Source organism: Coregonus lavaretus (genome assembly GCF_964263955.1).
Source record: "Coregonus lavaretus genome assembly, chromosome: 14".
NCBI classification, from domain to species: domain Eukaryota; kingdom Metazoa; phylum Chordata; class Actinopteri; order Salmoniformes; family Salmonidae; genus Coregonus; species Coregonus lavaretus.
In genome coordinates, this window is record NC_140001.1 from 31,486,490 (window position 1) to 31,505,224 (window position 18,735).

General features: G+C 40.9%; 1 pseudogene across 1 annotated transcript in view; it reads right to left on the reverse strand.

Moving 5' to 3' along the window:
* Positions 1–18,688, reverse strand: part of LOC311141118 — a 44,895-nt pseudogene extending 26,207 nt beyond the window's left edge. The window contains exons 1-4 of the transcript in view: positions 18,590–18,688; positions 16,857–16,951; positions 11,449–11,569; positions 6,565–6,721 (exon numbers count right to left, since the gene is read on the reverse strand). The product of the transcript in view is annotated as an uncharacterized misc_RNA (transcript). The remainder of the gene's footprint in view (positions 1–6,564; positions 6,722–11,448; positions 11,570–16,856; positions 16,952–18,589) is intronic.
* Between the last annotated feature and the right edge of the window lie 47 nt (positions 18,689–18,735).

Consider the following 18,735-nt stretch of genomic DNA (forward strand, 5'->3'; position numbering starts at 1 on the left):
CGTCTCTCACAGTTGAAGTGTACCTATGATAAAAATTACAGACCTCTACATGCTTTGTAAGTAGGAAAACCTGCAAAATCGGCAGTGTATCAAATACTTGTTCTCCCCACTGTACTTATTATGGACACAGTATGCTTTACATTAGTTATCTTGTTGTCATTAGTTGTTGTTATTAGTCCCATCCTTCAGCTCCATTCAACACCTCCCATCTATCTCCTAACACCATCCATATTGGATGTCTATTTGCCATATATTTTTCAACTGTACTGTGATGTTTTACAAAAGTTCTGAACCTTTCTCTTCTCATTGTTTCTACAGATCGTAAATTGAAAATAAACATTTTTGCTAAAAGTATTATTATATTATTGATAGATTGACTATGACTTTTCAGATCACCCAGTAGTGCTATCTGCAGGGTTAGCTCCAGGTAAATATTGCAATCCTTTAGCCATTCCTGGACCTATGTCCAAAAACAAGCTACAAATGGACAGTACCAAAACAAATGATCTAATGATTCTGTCTCTTCGCAGCAAAATCTGCAGAGCTGGGAAGATTGTATCCCCCATATAAATAACATTCTGTTGGTAGCAATAATTGTATATAATAATTTATATTGAAAAATTATACGTTTTGAATCCGGCGTCATTTTGCGTATCAATTCATAAACACTATGCCATGGAATCGGTACGTCAGAAATCTCTTCCCAACTATTTTGCATTCTATATGGGACGGCTGTCAATCCTTTGGTCCTTAAATGAAACTGGTATACTTTTTTATTTATCACAATTTTCTTTAACCAATTATATTCTTTAATGCAAGGCCGACAGACAAGTTCCTTACTTTTTCCCCCTTCCACTTTCCTTTTCCATTTTTGCGGTAATGCTGCAATTATTTGGTTATAATTTTGGGTAGAGCAGACGTTTCCATATGTTTTTGTTAGCTGCATGTGCGACATAACTCCACCAGTCCTACCAATAATATCATTTACGAAGATTATACCTTTTTTAAACATTTTTATCAATTAGTATATTTGAGTTTAACCACAATATTTGTTGCATTATTTGTTCTGTCATTTCTGGAGGATTAAATTGAAATTGCAACCAACTTTCTATGGCTTGTTTTAGAAATAGTGATATTTGGGAGATTATTTCCTTTTCAAATAACTAAAAGTGAGAGGTTGTAATCTGAATAAAGGGAAAAAGGCCATTCTTGAACATTGGGTGAGACAATCTTACTAATTTGCTACAGAACCAGTTCGGATTTAAGTATAACTTTTGTATGACTGAAGCTTTTAGTGATAGGTCTAATGCTTTAATATTTAATAATTTCTGTCCTCCGAATTCATATTCATTATATAAATAGGCCCGTTTAATTTTGCCTGGCTTGCCGTTCCAAATAAAATGGAATATTTTTTTCTCATATAATTTAAAAAACTGTTCGCTAGTCGTAGGCAAGACCATAAGCAAATAGGTAAACTGGGATAATATTAAAGAGTTAATCAGGGTGATTTTTCCACAAATTGACAGATTTCCATGGTAGCAAGATTTATTTTAGCTAACTTTCTATTAAAATGTATTGGAGTGAGATCATTTATTTCATTTGGGATATGTATTCCGAGTGTATCCACATCACCATCAGACCATTTTATTGGTAAACTACATGGTAATGTAAAAATTGTATTTTTTTGTGATCCAATACGTAATATAGTACATTTATCATAATTTGGTTCTAATCCAGAGTGGTTAGAAAATGTATCTAGATCCTCTATGAGGCTGTGGAGGGATTCAAGTTGTGGATTTAAAAGAAAACATGAATCATCAGTGTACAATAACACCTTTGTTTTTAAGCCCTGGATTTCTAATCCCTTGATATTATTGTTGGATCTGATTTTAATAGCTACAGTGGGGGGGGAAAGTATTTAGTCAGCCACCAATTGTGCAAGTTCTCCCACTTAAAAAGATGAGAGAGGCCTGTAATTTTCATCATAGGTACACGTCAACTATGACAGACAAAATGAGAAAAAAAAATCCAGAAAATCACATTGTAGGATTTCTTATGAATTTATTTGCAAATTATGGTGGAAAATAAGTATTTGGTCAATAACTAAAGTTTCTCAATACTTTGTTATATACCCTTTGTTGGCAATGACTCAGGTCAAACATTTTCTGTACGTCTTCACAAGGTTTTCACACACTGTTGCTGGTATTTTGGCCCATTCCTCCATGCAGATCTCCTCTAGAGCAGTGATGTTTTGGGGCTGTCGCTGGGCAACACGGACTTTCAACTCCCTCCAAAGATTTTCTATGGGGTTGAGATCTGGAGACTGGCTAGGCCACTCCAGGACCTTGAAATGCTTCTTACGAAGCCACTCCTTCGTTGCCCGGGCGGTGTGTTTGGGATCATTGTCATGCTGAAAGACCCAGCCACGTTTCATCTTCAATGCCCTTGCTGATGGAAGGAGGTTTTCACTCAAAATCTCACGATACATGGTCCCATTCATTCTTTCCTTTACACGGATCAGTCGTCCTGGTCCCTTTGCAGAAAAACAGCCCCAAAGCATGATGTTTCCACCCCCATGCCTCACAGTAGGTATGGTGTTCTTTGGATGCAACTCAGCATTATTTGTCCTCCAAACACGACGAGTTGAGTTTTTACCAAAAAGTTCTATTTTGGTTTCATCTGACCATATGACATTCTCCCAATCCTCTTCTGGATCATCCAAATGCACTCTAGCAAATTTCAGACGGGCCTGGACATGTTCTGGCTTAAGCAGGGGGACACGTCTGGCACTGCAGGATTTGAGTCCCTGGCGGCGTAGTGTGTTACTGATGGTAGGCTTTGTTACTTTGGTCCCAGCTCTCTGCAGGTCATTCACTAGGTCCCCCCGTGTGGTTCTGGGATTTTTGCTCACCGTTCTTGTGATCATTTTGACCCCACGGGGTGAGATCTTGCGTGGAGCCCCAGATCGAGGGAGATTATCAGTGGTCTTGTATGTCTTCCATTTCCTAATAATTGCTCCCACATTTGATTTCTTCAAACCAAGCTGCTTACCTATTGCAGATTCAGTCTTCCCAGCCTGGTGCAGGTCTACAATTTTGTTTCTGGTGTCCTTTGACAGCTCTTTGGTCTTGGCCATAGTGGAGTTTGGAGTGTGACTGTTTGATGTTGTGGACAGGTGTCTTTTATACTGATAACAAGTTCAAACAGGTGCCATTAATACAGGTAACGAGTGGAGGACAGAGGAGCCTCTTAAAGAAGAAGTTACAGGTCTGTGAGAACCAGAAATCTTGCTTGTTTGTAGGTGACCAAATACTTATTTTCCACCATAATTTGCTAATAAATTCATAAAAAATCCTACAATGTGATTTTCTGGATTTTCTTTTCTCAATTTGTCTGTCATAGTTGACGTGTACCTATGATGAAAATTACAGGCCTCTCTCATCTTTTTAAGTGGGAGAACTTGCACAATTGGTGGCTGACTAAATACTTTTTTTCCCCACTGTAACATCTCGATGGCAATAATAAATAGATATGCCAATAGTGGACAACCTTGTTTCACTCCTCTTGACAGTTTAAAACTTTCTGAGAAATAGCCATTATTTACTATTTTACACCTATGGTTACTATACATGATTTTAACCCAATTTATAAGAGATTGTCCAAAATTGAAATGCTCCAGGCATTTATATATAAACCCCAGTCGTACTTTATCAAATGCCTTTTCGAAGTCTGCTACGAATAGTAGGCCTGGTTTCCCAGATTTTTCATAGTGTTCTATTGTTTCCAGTACTTGCCTTATATTATCTCCAATGTATCGCCCATGTTAAAAAACCTGTCTGATTAGAATAAATAATGTCCGACAATACCTTTTTTATTCTATGTGTTATACATTTTGCTAGAGTTTTTGCATCACAACACTGATGTGTAAGGGGCCTCCAATTATTTTAATGGACTGGATCTTCATATTTTCCACTTGTATCCTCTTTCAGTAATAATTAAATCAGACCTTCTTCTTGAGTGTCTGATAATCTACCATTTACATAGGAGTGGTTAAAACATGCTAATAACGGTTCTCTGAGTATATCAAAAAAGGTTTGGTATACCTCGACTGGTATGCCATCCAACCCTGGAGTTTTCCCGGACTTAAAGTCTTTAATTGCATCCAGAAGTTCCTCCTCTGTAATTTCACCTTCACATGAGTCTTTCTGTATGGCTGTTAATTTTACATTATCAATAGAAAAAAAATCTCTACAATTTGCTTCAGTTAGAGGAGATGGAGGCAACTGAAATGAAAACATATGCTTAAAGTACTTTGTTTCTTCCTTCAAAATATAATTAGGTGAATCATGGGTGACTCCGTCATTTGTAACCAGTTTCAATAAATTATTTTTGGTAGCATTCCTATGTTGAAGATTAAAAAATAATTTGGTGCATTTTTCCCCATATTCCATCCAGTTTGCTTTATTTATATAATATATTACACTTGATCTTTCTTGAATAAGTTTCTCCATTTCTTTTTGTTTTTCCTCTAATTTATTCTGAGCCTATATGTTACAGTTTTTATTGCTATCTATCTGTTCTGTTAGACCTTCTATTTCCTTTGTTAGTGTGGACTATTTTGACCTAAATTGCTTTTATTTTTGAGATGAGTACTGAATTGCATGGCCTCTAAAGGCACATTTAAAGGTGTCCCATACAATAAGGGGATTTGCTGTACCTATGTTATGTCGGAAAAAATCAATTATAAATTCCTCTGTCCTAGTTAAAAACAAGTTATCATCCAATAGGCTTTGATTCAATTTCCAATATCCTCGCCCACATGGAAATTCAGTAAGAGTAATGTATATGCCAATTATATGATGGTCCGACCGCATTCTGTCCCATCAGCGCCACAGGTAACTTCCACAAAGCTGTGAATGATCTGAGAGACAAGGCAAGAAGGGCCTTCTATGCCATCAAAAGGAACATAAAATTCGACATACCAATTAGGCTCTGGCAAAAACATACTTGAATCAGTCATAGAACCCATTTCATTTTAGTCATTTAGCAGATGCTCTTATCCAGAGCGACTTACAGTTAGTGAGTGCATACATTATTCTTTTATTTTTCATACTGGCCCCCTGTGGGAATCGAACCCACAACCCTGGCGTTGCAAACGCCATGCTCTACCATCTGAGCTACATCCCTGCCGGCCATTCCCTCCATCTATCCTGGACGACGCTGGGCCAATTGTGCGCCGCCCCATGGGTCTCCTGGTCGCGGCCAGCTACGACAGAGCCTGGATTCGAACCAGGATCTCTAGTGGCACAGCTAGCACTGCGATGCAGTGCCTTAGACCACTGCGCCACTCAGGAGGTAGTGGCGGGATTTCCCTTAACGGTTGTGAGGTCCGGGGTCCGCTCACCAACCAAGACTTCACAAAATGAGACAAACACCAAATTGAGACTCTGCATGCAGAATTCTGCAAAAATATCCTCCCTGTACAATGTAAAACCAAATAATGCATGCAGAGCAGAATTAGGCCGATACCCGCTAATAATCAAAATCCAGAAAAGAGCCGTTAAATTCTACAACCACCTAAAAGGAAGCGATTCCCAAACTTTCCATAACAAAGCCATCACCTACAGAGAGATTAACCTGGAGGAGAATCCCCTAAGCAAGCTGGTCCTGGGGCTCTGTTCACAAACACAAACTGACACCACAGAGCCCCAGGACAGCAACACAATTAGACCCAACCAAATCATGAGAAAACAAAAAGATAATTACTTGACATATTGGAAAGAATTAACAAAAAAACAGAGCAAACTAGAATGCTATATGGCCCTAAATAGAGAGTACCTGACCACTATGACTGTCCCAAAATTAAGGTACAGACTATGTGAGCATAGCCTTGCTATTGAGAAAGGCCGCCGTAGGCAGACCTGGCTCTCAAGAGAACACAGGCTAAGTGCACACTACCCACAAACTGAGTTGGAAACCGAGCTTCACTTCCTAACTTCCTGCCAAATATATGACCATATTAGAGACATACTTCCCTCAGATTACACAGACCCACAAATAATTTGAAAAAACTAATTCAATTTTGATAAACTCCCATATCTATTGGGTGAAATACCACAGTGTGTAATCATAGCAGGAAGATTTGTGACCTGTTGCCACAAGAAAAGGGCAACCAGTGAAGCACACACATCATTGTAAATACAACCCATATGTGTTTATTTATTTTCCCTTTTGTACTTTAACTATTTGCACATAATATTATTTTGGAACGTTTGTGAGTGTAATGTTTACTGTTCCTTTTTGTTTGTTTCACTTTTGTTTATTATCTACTTCACCTGCTTTGGCAATGTTAACAAATGTTTCCCATGCCAATAAAGCCCTTACATTGAATTGAAATTGAATTGAGAGAGAGAGAGAGACAGAGAGAGAGAAATAGAGTGAAGATCTGTGAAGATTTCTCAGAGATTTCTTATTAGCCTTTACCCGTGCAATATCATGACTGCTCTATATGAAACACATTTAGATTAGGTATAACATCAGATAGATTAGTGTAGTCGTTGGCACACTGCAGGGCTAGTCCCGCCTCCAACAGTAGCTCTTGATTGGTTGGAGAGATGTTGGTGTCACACGTGATTCGCTGCTGCAGATCAGCCACGTTCTCATTGGCCGAGACAGAGTAGGTGAAGATCTTAGCAGACACCATGTTCACAGAATGGGACTGCTGAAGCACATAAAAAATTGTCTGTCCTCGGTTACAACACTCACTACCGAGTTCGAAACTGCCTCTGGAAGCAACGTCTGCACAATAACTGTTTGTCGAGAGCTTCATGAAATGAGTTTCCATGGCCAAGCAGCCGCACACAAGCCCAAGATCACCATGCGCAATGCCAGGCGTCAGCTAGAGTGGTGTAAAGCTCGCCACCATTGGACTCTGGAGCAGTGGAAACGCGTTCTCTGGAGTGATGAATCACGCTCCACCATCTTGTCAGTCTGACGGACAAATCTGAATTTGTATTTTTTGCATTAACATGTGTTAACGTGCATCTATAGGTACAGTGTGGCCATATTTGAATGCAAAAACAACAACAAAATCTCAAAACCATTAAAGACTGATGTAATGAGTCTAAATACAACATCTGGAGTGATCCTGACATATGGTTCATGAGGAGGAAATGGTTGCTGATGATTTTGAGAATTAGCGTTACATATGCAAAGAATGAGTTATTAATAGTTTCCTTGTTTTAAAAAAAATATCAATTCCAAATTCAGTGTGGTTCATCTTAGGGTTGTCCATGATAGCGGTGACAAGTTTCAAGTTGATAGGCCACTGTGGAGTGGATTGACAGAGGTTTGACAAGTAAAATCAGATTTTTTACTACATTAAGACATGTACCATGGGCCTACATTTCACATTTGGTGTCACTTGGTCTTATGGTTCATGAGAAGAAGATTGTTGAAGATTTTTTTGGGCATATTTTTGCATATTATCATATGTGCTAATATGCATCTACAGGTATAGTGTGGCCATCTTTGAATACATCAACGTTATTTTCTCAAACTCTTTCGGGACTATTGTGATGAGTCAATAGACCACATTTGGAGTGAATCTGATTTTTTATCCATTAGTAGATTTTTAAAGATTATTTTAAGCATGAAATAGTCAAAAAAGTAAATTGTTAATATTTTCCTTATTTTAAGATATGCCTAACTTAACATGGTTCATCATGATCATGTCTTTGATGACCCTAAAAAGTTTAAAGTTGATAGGCCATTGTGGAGTGCATTCACAAAGGATTTTAAAATGGACACGTAAAATCTGATTAACCAATCCCATATATTTTCTCAAACTAAATTAAGAGATGTACCATGACCTACACACCAAATGTTGTATTATTTCGATGTATGGTTAATGAGAATAAGTTATTCAAAGCTTTGCAAAAATGTCCAAGATGGAGGAAAATATTTCCTGACGGACCTTATGGGTCTTGAAGGCAAATTTGTTCAGCATGAGGAAAGACACCTACATACAAAATTTAAAGTCTCTAGGTCAAACGGGACGACTGATATGAAGGTTTAAGTGAGGCTTTTTTTCCCTCTGTTTTCCATTAAAACAATAAGAAAACATCTAAAAATTCCACTTGAATTCACAATGCAGCTGCGCTGCTACCAGCAACAGTTTGTGTCTCACGGTGGGTCCCTTTCAGATGGTTAAGCATTGCACTTGTATTACCACTACGGATTACTGTACCTCAATTCCACCTCGCAAAATTTACATTTCCTTCTCATTTAACTTCTCAAAGTATTGCCATACAGGACTTCCCTGCTGTCACTTGCCTTTCTCTGACATTTATACAACTGTTAACGACGATGATGTAGGTGGTAGAGAGTTTTCACTCCCATTTCTGAGAATCAAGATTCGATTCCGCTAGGAATCGACTCTTAAAATTAAGTATTTTGGAACGGAGGAGACCGATAAATTGCCGTTTGTAACGGAGGAGACTGATAAATTGCCGTTCTTCCGAGAACACTCGCATCTTTTCATAACGAGCTAGCGAGGGACAGAGAGAGAGGGGAGGGGCACAGTATACATTTACATTTACGTTTAAGTCATTTAGCAGACGCTCTTATCCAGAGCGACTTACAAATTGGATAGACAGGTCGGCACCAGGCAGACAGTCTGAACCAGGGCAGGTCCTTGCCTAGACCAAAACTAGAATTGTCCCAGTAAGCAAAATGACGTTGAAAAGACGTCTAAAAGACGGCTTTCCAGACGTTGAAGTTAGGTTCAATTTAGGTTCTGAATTAAATGTGAAAAGGTATTTTCCTTATGTTTAAAATATATTTTTTCAGGATGTTGAAAAGGTATATTTTCCGGACGTTGAAAAATACGTATTTTCCAGATGTTGAAATCAGGCTTATTTTTGGTTCTGAATGAAAGTAGAAAATAAGTCATTTCTAAACGTCTATGTTTGGGCTAAATCAAGGCTGGTCCAGACCGGACGCAATCTGAACCAAACATAGATGTCTATGATTGGTTCAGATTTGGTCCGGACTGGACCAAAATTCTATGTCTGTGGATGTTGAAATCAAGGTCGGTCTGGATGGCACCAAATCCGAACCAAACATGATTGGTTCAGACTTCCAAAAGGTGTCGGCGTTGGTCCGTGCTTACTGAGGTGTAGCCTACAGTGTTGTCTGAAATTGAATTTTATGAATGCCATCTATGTGGTAAGCCTACCGTTTGTAAAACACTAAATAAAGACGTCTGGACAGGACCAAAAAAATATAAATAACAATAACGAGGCTATATACAGGGGGTACTGAATCCAGGTGAAAGCTATGATCCCTTATTGATTTCACCTGTTAAATCCACTTCAATCAGTGTAAATGAAGGGGAGAAGACAGGTTAAATAAGGATTTTTAAGCCTTGAGACAATTGAGACATGGATTGTGTATATGTGCCATTCAGGGGTGAATGGGCAAGACAAAATATTTAAGTGCCTTTGAACGGGGTATGGTAGTAGGTTCCAGGTGCACCGGTTTGAGTGTGTCAAGAACTGCAACACCGCTAGGTTTTTTACGCTCAATAGATTCCCGTGTGCATCAAGAATGGACCACCACCCAAAAGACATCCAGCCAACTTGACACAACTCTGGGAAGCATAGGAGTCAACATGGGCCAGCATCCCTGTGGAATGCTTTCGGCACCTTGTAGAGTCCATGCCCCAATGAATTGAGGCTGTTCTGATGGCAAAAGGGGGTGCAACTCAATATTAGGAAGGTGTTCCTAATGTTTTGTACACTCAGTGTACATTTAAACAGGGCTGAAAGTGACTGGTAGCAGGAATATATAAATCCTTATGCTGATATACTAATGGTAATAGAGTATAAGCATGTAAACAGGAGTAATAGTGACCAGTAGCAGGATAAATAGATACTGTAGATACTAATGGTAATGGCAATAAATAATGAACAGCAGCTTAATGGTAGGAATACATCTAACCAATAATCATTTTACCAGCAGCATAGGTGTGAGGGGGTGTGTGCATGTGGGTGTTAGTATGTGACGTCAGTAATGAGTGTGTGTGTGTGTGTGTGTGTGTGTGTGTGCGTGTGAGTAAGAGTGACAGTGAAGGATTGTGTGTCTGAGTGGGTAGAGACCTGTGGATAGTCTGTGGAAGAGGGAGAGCAGTAGTTGTTAGCCATTTAACAGTATTATGGCCAGGGGATAGAAGCTGTTAAGGAGTCTGTTGGTCTGAGCCTCTGGCAATTTTTCGGGCCTTTCTCAGACACCGCTTGGCATGTACGTCCTGGATGGCTGGGAGCTCACCCCCAGTGATGCGCTGGGCCGTCCGCACCACCCTCTGTAGAGACTTCCGGTCAAGGGCGGTGCAGTTGCCATACCCCCGTTTCCTGTAGTCCACAATCAGCTCCTTGGTCTTGCTGACGTTGAGGGAGAGGTTGTTGTCCTGGCACCCCACTGCCAAGTCTCTGACCTCCTCCCTGTAGGCTGACTCATCGCTGTCGGTGATCAGGCCTACCACCGTCGTGACATCAGCAAACTTGATGATGGAGTTGGAGTCGTGCGTGGCCACGCAGTCATGGGTCGTGGGTAAACAGGGAGTACAGGAGGGGGCTAAGCACGGGAGGCCCCAGTGTTGAGGGTCAGCATGGCGGAGGAGTTGTTGCCTACTCTCACCATCTGGGGTCAGCCTGTCAGGAAGTCCAGGATCCAGTTGCAGAGGGAGGTGTTCATTCCCTGTGACCCAAGCTTGATGACGAACTTGGAGGGCACTATGGTGTTGAACACTGAGCTGTAGTAAATGAACAGCATTCTCACATAGGTATTCCTGTTGTCCAGGTGGGAGAGGGCAGTGTGGAGTGCAATTGAGAGTGCATCGTCTGTAGATCTGTTGGGGTGGTATGCAAATTTGGACTGGGTCTAGGGCCCTCATGTACGGCTTAGTGTTCTTTTTGTGGAAGCGTGCATAAAATGCATTGTGTTAAACTGGTAGATAGTTATCGTTTGGTAGATCACAGCTAGGTCTTCTTTTGTAATCTGTATTGGACTGTAGCCCCTGCCACATGTGTCAAGTGTCGGAGCCGGTGTAATAGGATTCCACTTTATTCCTATATTGTCCTTTTGCCTGTTCGATCGCTTTGTGGAGGTCGTAGCGGGACTTCTTGTACACATTTGTGTCCTCAGCCGTAGACACGGGGTTGGCTGCGATCGCTCTGTGTGTGATAGTTCTGTCGTTTGTGCTTAGTGCGTACCTTATGTTAATCCAGGGCTTTTGATTGGGGAAGCATCAAACCTTCACTGTGGGGATGGATGTGGTTAGCTCGTCGATGCTATCGGCGGAGTCCCAGAACATATTCCAGTCAGCGCTACATATTCCAGTGTGTGTGTGTGTGTGTGTGTGTGTGTGTGTGTGTAAGAATAACACACCTTCCTCAAGTCTCCTCCTTGGCAGTACTCTATGGCCAGTAGAGGCAGATCGTTGATGCCTAAAGAGGACTGCAGTCCTTCGGGACCATCCCTCGCTGCTACCACAGTCACATGGTCCAGTCTGAGAGAAAGAAAAAGCGAGAGAGAGAGAGAGAGAGAAAGAGAGAGAGAAAGAGAGAAAGAGAGAAAGAGAGTGAGAGAGAGAGAGAGAGAGAGAGAGAGAGAGAGAGAGAGAGAGAGAGAGAGAGAGAGAGAGAGAGAGAGAGAGAGAGAGAGAGAGAGAGAGAGAGAAGTAGAAAAGGGACGAGAGAGACAGTTATGTACTGTTGCATAACTCTACAATGTATAAATGTGTTTTGGATTGTCGCAGGCTGAACTGTCCTAAAACTGTCCAAGCCTGTAAAAACCCATTCAACTAAGAACTTAATTGGTTCCAGATTCTACAGGCAAAACAATAACATTGGAACATTATGAACAATACCACTGTATAATGTTTAACTATCAAACTGTACTTAATATGGAACAATAACACTGTATAATGTTTAACTATAGTACTATACTGTACCTAATATGCAAGTGGTTAGGCAGTACAGATGATAGTAATCATTAGAATAACAAATAGTCATGAGGTCATCATCGGTCAGCAGAGAATATACAGTCAGTCTGTGTTTTTGTCACATAATCGTAGTCTGAGAAGTAACTGATTGCTAACCTAAACACGATCAGAATATAATAACAACCCATTCACCATTGGAAACTGTGTGACACAGTAAAGTGTAAAATGTATAACTGGATATGGAAAGCATCTCCCTCTTCTCCGTAGTGACTTTAAGGTTAGCCAGGGGCGAAAGTAGATTTAATTTCTTCCTATGGTATATTTTTATTTCTTAATTTCTTCTTCTACGGTATATGTGCAGTACCTCTTATGTGTGCATACGCTTGCCCGTGCAAGAACATTTTTGGGGGGGCTAAACATAGAATTATATATAGAATTCCTATTAATTTAATACAATCTCTGTGGGCCTAATAGTAAAGATTTATCGTTTAACTTTTAAAATGTATTACCTTTCAGTGTGACAAAAACATAACCACCCAGCTAGCACATAACGTTCTGAGAACCATATGTTTCTTAGAGCTTGTTGACAGCGTGGTTGTCCTATGGTTATTTTGCATACAACCTTCCCACAACTTTGGAATGGTGCAGGATAGTTGCTTGGCTTTGAATAATTATGAGCATATTTAAGGAACTTGACAAGAAAACAAACATTATTTTATTACTTTAACAGAACGTTTCCTAAAAGTTAAAACATGGTTACACTTCAATTTTTGTAATGTTTTAGGAACGATTTCCAACTGGTTTGACATTGGAAATGTTCTCAAAATGTTCAGAGAACATTAAGAAACAATTTTCTTCTGTGGGAATTTCAGTACTACAGCAAAACATTTTCTACAGGTTTCCTCATGGTTCTATTTAAAGTAAGGTTCTCAGAACGTTCAGAGAACGTTAAGAAACAACGCTCTTCTGTGCGAATTTTGGTACTTCAGCATAATGTTTTCTGCAGGTTTCCTCATGTTTCTATTTAAAGTCATGATCTCAGAACATTACGAAAACTTTCCATAAAAAACATAAGAAAACATTAGTAAAGTTTTAATAATGTTATTTAAAAACATATACATTCCGTTCTCAGCGTAAACAAAACTCTCTCTATCCTCTATTAGTGTGTTCAGGTGTGTTGGCCGCACCCACTAATTAGCCACACCTGATCTTAATGAGTGTTTGTTTCCTTTGAAATGGGGTCTGTTTGAATAGACAAAAATGAACAACTTTGTATGAGTTAAAAGAACATGACATGCTAGCTCCATCCTAGTGGCGTTGTGGGCTAATTCCATTGATAGAGAACAGAAGATTGTAGGTTTGAATCTCACTGATGCCGTGCCACAATAAATACAAAAAATTTGTTTGCGTGATTAATGCCTAAGCAAATTAATTTACATGTGTTCTATCTGTGCTTGGAGTTCAAAACAGTTAACCTAAGCTAGCAGTGTTATTAAAGTGTTAATGAAACGTTAAGGAAGTTATTCAAAACCTCCAAAAAACCTGTACATTTCGTTCAAAACATTCACAACATTTAGAGAATATTCTCAGAATGTTATTTAATTACCTTCAAATAACCTAGAATTTCCGTTTGTCACGCCCTAACCTTAGAGATCACCTGTATTCTCTGTTTGGTTAGGTCAGGGTGTGATTTGGATAGAATCTAGTTTATTCTATTTCTATGTTGGCCGGGTGTGGTTCCCAATCAAAGGCAGCTGTCGATCGTTGTCTCTGATTGGGGATCATACTTAGGCAGCCATTTTGCCTACCTTTAGTTGTGGGATCTTGTTTTGGTTTGTTGCTGTTAGCGTTTAGACCTTCACGTTCAGTTGCTTTTGTTATTTTGTCAAGTGTTTATTTAAATATTAAACATGTACCCATACCACGCTGCACCTTGGTCCAATCCTTTATACAACGAACGTGACACCGTTCTCAGAACGTTAAATAAAACCTCCCAGGAAAACCTTCAGGGAGCCATAGTAAAACATTCTCAGAACCTCCCTGCAACCTAAAAATGTACATTCCCAGAACAGGCGGTGTTATTAAAAGTAACACTACATGTGTTATTAAAAGTCTTATTGAAACATTCAGTGAAAGTTTTAAGGAAGTTATTCAAAAACCTCAAAATAACCTTTACATTTCCTTCAAAACATTCCCAGCATTTAGAGAATGCTCTCAGAACCTTATTTAATTACCTTAAAATAACCTAGAATTTCCATTCTTAGAACATTAATAAAACCTCCCAGGAAAACGTTCAGGGAACCATAGTAAAATGTTCTCAGCACTTCCCTGCAACCTACACATTTGGAGTGTTTTCAAGTCCATTCGCTAATTACTCACGCGGGTGACATGATTTAATGATAAATAATAGTGTAATAGCCTACAGTTTTCTTGGCATCTTTTTTTCAATCACTGTGATAGGCTCATGTTCAACCAGTACAGTGTATTCTACCCCACTATTTATTTTACCCCTGAGGTTAGCTGACGTCCGCTGGGCAGTGTGTGTGAAGTTATGGGGGTGTCTGTAAGTGTATGATATCGTGGGGTGTGTATCAGGTATTATAATGTGTCTGTGAAAGTGTGACTCAATCAAAGGCTTTCATGCCACACACACAAAACCTGAATCTGAAGCTGACTTTGGCTCAACATTGAAGGGCTGATTAAGAAAAATAAATCATATTCTAATAAGGCAAATATTTATGTTGTACAGTTGACTTTGGCTGCAAATCTGATATTATTACATTTATACGATAACAACCTGGGTTTATACTCTGCATGGACACGACGATGTGTGTGTGTGTGTGTGTTTGTGTAAGTGTGTGTAAGTGTGTCCTGAGGTTTAGCAGTACGTGGGTGCCGGAGAGGGTTGTGGTTGAACCCAAGTCTGTCTGACAACAACACAGTCGTTAAAGCATGACCTGAAAACAAGAAAGACTCACACCCATTCTCTCTCTCACAAACACACAAAAGCACACACTGACAAATTACCTCTCCACACCCACACCGAGCTTGACACCAAGAATTAGCCCCACCGCCTACACATTCAATCTGACACCAATCAGAAACAATTGTCACACCCCCACACACTGCCACTTGCCAACAGGCTACCACTGGCACCACAGTGAAGATGAGCTGGTGGAACACTACCTATCCTGTGCCAAATGACCAACACAGAACCCACATACTGAAATAGCCACAGCTTTCAGGTCATTTTTTCTACTACTGCGGAATCTAAAAATGGCTGCGTCTTAGTTTTTTTCCTGCCCCAATGTGGACTGCAAAAAAACTAATTAGGGAACATAACAAGTGAGAATGTCATCAGAGAATCATGGAATGCGCCGTGACATCTTATGTGACCTGAAAGATGAAAGATGTGAGTAATTTAAGCGTCCTAGAATTTGGTAATAAACCTTATCTGTCAGGTTCAAAGTGACACCTTCCTGTCTTACACTACTACCTAGCTACCCCTAGATCTGATGCAAACAGATACTTTTTGTCATGTAGTGTATGTGGACACCTGCTTGCCGAACATCTCATTCCAAAATCATGGGCATTAATATGGAGTTGGTTCCCCCTTTGCTTCTATAACAGCCTCCACTCTTCTGAGAAGGCTTTCCACTAGATGTTGGAACATTGCTGCAGGGACTTGCTTCCATTCAGCCACAAGAGCATTAGTGAGGTCGGGCACTGATGTTGGGCGATTAGGCCTGGCTCGCAGTCGGCGTTCCAATTCATCCCAAAGGTGTTTGATGAGGTTGAGGTCAGGGCTCTGTGCAGGCCAGTCAAGTTCTTCCACACCGATCACGACAAACCATTTCTGCATGGACCTCGCTTCGCGCACGGGGGCATTGTCATGCTGAAAGAGGAAAGGGCCTTCCCCAAACTGTTGCCACAAAGTTGGAAGACCAGAATCGTCTAGAATGTCATTGTATGCTGTAGTTCACTGGAACTAAGGGGACTAGCCCGAACCATGAAAAACAGCCCCAGACCATTATTCCTCCTCCACCAAACTTTACAGTTGGCACTATGCATTCGGGCAGGTAGTGTTCTCCTGGCATCCGCCAAACCCAGATTTGTCCGTCGGGTTGACAAGATGGTGAAGCGTGATTCATCACTCCAGAGAACGCGTTTCCACTGCTCCAGAGTCCAATGGCGAGGAGTTTTACACCACTCCAGCCAACGCTTGGCATTACGCATGGTGATCTTAGACTTGTGTGCGGCTGCTCGGCCATGTAAACCCATTTCATGAAGCTCCCGACAAGTTCCTGTGCTGACGTTGCTTCCAGAGGCTGTTTGGAACTCTGTAGTGAGTGTTGCAACCGAGGACAGACAATTTTCAGCACTCGCCGGAACCCGTTTCTGTGAGCTTGTGTGGCCTGTCACTTCGCAGATGAGCCGTTGTTTCTCCTAGACTTATCCACTTTACAATAACAGCACTTACAGTTCACCAGGGCAGTTCTAGCAGGGCAGAAATCTGACAAACTGACTTGTTGGAAAGGTGGCATCCTATGACCGTTCCACGTTGAAAGTCACTGAGCTCTTCAGTAAGGCCATTCTACTGCCAATGTTTGTCTATGGAGATTGCATGGCGGTGTGCTTGATTTTATACGCCTGTCAGCAACAGGTGTGGCTGAAATAGCCAAATCCACTAATTTGAAGGGGTGTCCCCCTACTTTTGTATATATGGTGTAGGTGTACAGCTCCCCTAAACCCATTGTAAACTAGGTGAAGCCAATACCATATTGCTAACACCTATGCAAGTCCCTTGAGATCGGTAAGAAAAAAAGTTTTTCAAAAGAAACATTTCTCTCACCTCATCAAGATCTGTATCTCCAGACACCAGCGCTCTCTGTTCCTCTCATTCAGCTCCTGACAACACTGCTTGATGGCTATCTGCTCCTCTGTGTCCTACACAACAACACACACACGTAGGATTAGACACAGACACACACACTAACACTATTACAACACATTACAATACATACAGTATACACACAGAAAGAGACGTAAAGCCTGTCTGACGTAAAGCCTGTCTGACGTAAAGCCTGTATGATGTAAAGCCTGTCTGACGTAAAGCCTGTCTGACGTAAAGCCTGTCTGACGTAAAGCCTGTCTGATGTAAAGCCTGTCTAAAGTACAATAGCCACATAAATCAATTAACACTTAAATTATGAGCAACACATAATGAGCTGTACGACCCGTTCTCATCGCTTATTTTGGGTATTACGATGTCATTATCAACAATCCAGGAAGTAACGGATGGCATCATCACCAATGATTCAGGAAGTAGCAGAGGATGTTCCATTAACAATATGCCAGTGGGAGGGGCTGGCAGCGCCCTCACGTCTTTCCCTCCACCTCATTTACACTTCCTATGACCCACCAAAGTTACGTGGAAGTAGCACTGATGGTTACTGTACATGTCGTTTTTACCATCTGTCCTTTCTACAAAGGTGCACTTTCTAACCACAAATGCATTTTTTACATCAATCATCAACCCCGACCTTGTCCTTAACCTTTGATTAAGGACATTGATCATGTAGCCTACTTTGTCATTCAGTTCTGATGCTTGGTATCCTTTCTAGCTATCTGGCGACTACCCTGATTGCTTACAGGATGAGTGAGTGTTCTACAGACAGTGTCATCAGTCCCCAGAGAAAGGGATCACGCCCTACGCTGGGCCAAAATCCAGCCAGCACACAGACATGGCCCTCCAGGAGTGGAGTGAGCAGTTCTGGACAATAAGCAGTGGAGACCATAGACTGAAAGGTGTCTGAAGGGCCAGAGCATGAGATCCTCAGAGATCACAGAGAGAGGAAGGTCATTGGATCTACCTGAATAGTGACGTTATATAAAGGACCATTTAGGATTCAGAGAGAAAGGTCTAATGCTCACATACATTAACTTCCTTTTCATAACTTTGATAATATTATATGACAATGAAGCATGTTAAGTATCAGCCAGCAAAGGGATTTGATACCATACTTACAGGCACTGTCATTACCACTGACCTACATAGTTGGTGGGGGTCCACACAGTACTACCACTGTGCCCTCTAAGCTGAATTCACTTGAGACTACACTAAGCAGCATTTCCAGTAAATGAAGTGGTGCAGACAGACAGACAGACAGACAGTGGAGGGAAGGTCTAACTGAATGGGTGTGGACCAGTTCCCATGGTGTGATCTATAATAATGTACATCTACGTCCCTCTCATCCTGTGACTAGGTGTGTTGTCATAGGCCAGCAAGGATGTAGAGTTCTATGGGCCGGGTGAAAAGATAAAGCTGAGTGCATTTCCTGTAAGTTACATTTAAAGCATTCACCCTATGTAGAGAGGGACTGAGGGAATTGAATGTTACATCCAATATGACTGTGCAGCAGCATAGCTTGTAGGCTATCTGATGACAGTAAGAAGCATAAAGGTTTATGCCATCACTGAGGAAGCTCATACATAATAGCATCTTTGGAAACACACAAAATATGGTTAAAGTTAAAGGTAACAAAATACACACATGAATGGTGTGCTACTGTTAAAGTTCTGTACCTTGTTCGGCCATCTGGTGACGTTCCCGAAGCCCCCAGTCCCCAGGCGTTCCTTCAGCTCCCAAGAGCCACAGCTCTGCTGCTGCTGCAGACGACTCATGGTCCTCAAATAGTCCTTACCTCAGCCACACCAACACAGAATCTGAA